Source organism: Eubalaena glacialis, chromosome 11, assembly GCF_028564815.1.
Source record: "Eubalaena glacialis isolate mEubGla1 chromosome 11, mEubGla1.1.hap2.+ XY, whole genome shotgun sequence".
Lineage (NCBI taxonomy): Eukaryota > Metazoa > Chordata > Mammalia > Artiodactyla > Balaenidae > Eubalaena > Eubalaena glacialis.
The window spans coordinates 87,623,448-87,626,231 of NC_083726.1; the positions used below are offsets into that span (position 1 = coordinate 87,623,448).

At 51.1% G+C, this 2,784-nt stretch overlaps 1 pseudogene; it reads right to left on the reverse strand.

The window, feature by feature from the left end:
* Window positions 1–312: 312 nt before the first annotated feature.
* LOC133101223 (E3 ubiquitin-protein ligase KCMF1-like) lies at window positions 313–1,447 on the reverse strand (annotated as a pseudogene).
* Window positions 1,448–2,784: the final 1,337 nt, after the last annotated feature.

A 2,784-nucleotide genomic window follows, 5' to 3' on the forward strand; every position in this document is an offset into this window, starting at 1 on the left:
CACAGCAGCTTCATTAGATATTTCAATTTTCCTCTTCAGTTTGATTGTGGAGTATTAGCAGAAGCTTTTGCATGTCAAGGTACAGGAAGCAGAGATCACCCTGCACTGCTACCTATATTTTCCAGCTAGAGGTAAAAATTAGTTAAGTGGAAAGGATTATCATATAGATTTTCGCTCTTCCTTTTGAATGTACACAATAAAACAAGAGTGACAGACCTGAAATTACAATCACCAATCAAACCCAAGATAGTTGTTGTCCACATTCATTGGGAAATACAGCACAGAGGACATGGTCTGTGAATTGGGGTGTCATCAAAGAGGAGGTGGTGGAGGTTCATTTCCTATAGTACTCTCTTTTAAATTTAGGTTTTCTAAAGCAACATCTAAAGGCATAATATCTACACAGCCCAAAGCACCAAAATCTGCCAATTCACCCCGTTCATTCTCGTCTGAGGACGAGCTCTCTTCACGAAATAAAGTTGATCGAAGGTGCTCTTGAATAAAGAGGGTGCGGTCTGTGCACTCACTTTCTACGGACTGGTGCACTGTTTCAGACAATTTAGGATCGTTCAACCTTTTTAGAAGAAACTGGGAATTCTGGATAGTTTGCTGACTGCTTTCTGTGTTAGTTGTGTTGTTTGTTTCTGTGGAATGTGTGATTGTAGTGGTGACACTCCTTGTGTTAGTATGCCGGGTTGCGTTGCGTGCAGTGTCCAGTTGTGGCCGTGCTGCCCGGGCGTGCTGCCATTCTAGCTGCAGCTGTATCTGCAGTTGTTGTAACTGCGAAGCGGAAGGGCCAGAGGAATTAAGCTGTCCCCCTGCGGAACGTCTCACTCCTGATAACTGGGATCAAAGCTCACCTATAGGATCAATGGCTTCCCTATTGCTTGGAGAATATGAAGTCCGAGAAGAAGAAAGCCTGCCAGTAGAACTGCTAGTGGAATGAATGTTTGATCTACGTACACCAGGACCTCCCAATCCCCAGCCAAGGTGAAGCATTCATTCTATGTATATGTCGAACACCACTCGATTCATCTAAATCTCTAGGGGCTCTGTGTTCAAGAGTAAGACGAGCTGCAGGGTCATCCGTGACATGATTAGGACTGCCTCCAGGTAATGCTGCAAATACTGTATACATCACTTCTGTTGATGTTTCTGCATGTTCTTGAAGAGATGTCTCCGTATAGCCAATTTTTCCACAATAGGGACAAGTAAAAGCCTGTGGCTGCTCTACAGAGAAAGCTTAGGAACCATAGTACAAATCAACATCTACCCTTGTTAACATGCAGTGCATTGGATGGTCAGTTGTATGCCTTGTTCTTGTTGCACCACTTTCATAACAAGATGCACAAAAATCGTAACCATTGCATATTAAACACTTATAGCTGTGACCTTGAAAATTTCCCTTGAAACATGCATCACAGCTGACACCGTCACGTCGGGACATCCTATTTCAGAAGGTGGCGGCGGGGGCCCTACCGAGCGCAGGCTGCAGTGTCCCCCGCGGGGTCCTGGTCCTGCACTCGTGGGATGGCTTTCTTCCACTGGAATCCAGGGCTCGGCCGCGGGGACGGGGTGGGCAGCAGAGCGCTACGGCGCCGGCGGCAGCGCGGCGGCCGCGGCAGGAGGAAGCGCGGGCTGGGAATGAGGCCGGGCCTGGACGGGGCCGAGCTCCTCCAGGAGGCGGTCCGACGCCGCGGTTCCGCTGGCACATGCCTTGACTCGGTCACTCTCGGGCCCGCCGGTTCCAGGTTGTGGCGCCGCGCTCCGTAAATCCCGCTCCTCCCTACACCCGGCCCACCAACCGCCACTCTCCCCGGGCTCCAACTTCCGCCTTCTCCTCCTCTTCGTCCTCCTCCTCCACCTCATTCCCCCGCCTGCTCTGCAGCCCCGCCTCTCGCTGGCCGCGTCGGGCCCAGACGCCTGGTGCCCTGGGCGGGAGGGAACTGTGGGAGCGGCGCGGCCGCAGCGACTCGGGGCACGTCATCTGCGCGCACCCACAAGCAGGCAGCGGTCGGGCGCCGGGTGCCGGAGACCGCCCGAAACCGCCCTCGGCCTGGCGGCCGCCCCCTCACTACCACCTCTGTACTGTTTTTCAGGCTGGGCCTAGAGTCGACCTTCCCGCCATGCTACAGTGATGACTGGTATGAGTTCCCAGGATGTACTTTAGTCACAGGGATTGTTTCAGTGGAGTTTAGAGGTCCTCACAAATGGAGAGCCACGTTCAACACAAGACTGGCTAGAACCCTGTCCCCGGGACTGGTTTAAGCTGTAGAAAGGTAGCTATGCAAGCAAGAAAGTAATTAATTGCCCTTCCCTCTGCGTAGAAAGAGTTCATCCTAAAGTCTGTTTCGCGTTATGTTGCTTGGAAGATGCACAAGGGACCCACAGGACACACGTTCTCCCTCGGAAGTGAATTCATATGCCACTGTCTTAAATCTCCGAAAAGGCATAGAGGACTTAAAACACTCGATGCACTCAAGGATCCTGGAGGCAGCTGCACACCAAACTTTGCTGATGGGAAACACTGGGGTTTATCTTGAGGCTATGGGTCACATTGACTTCGCAATATAGGTAAGGTGCGCCTTAGGATGAACTCCTAGGAAGCAGTGGAGATCTCCGGCTTCTTATGAGAAAACTCATTTTTCGTCACGGAGTCATTCCTAGAAGTGCAAAAAAGATAGGCAACATCATGCAGCCTTGTGGCCGCCACTATCTAGTTTTCAAACGAGGAAACCACTGCCCTTCCTAGTCTTCCCAATTACAAAATCATTCCACGACATT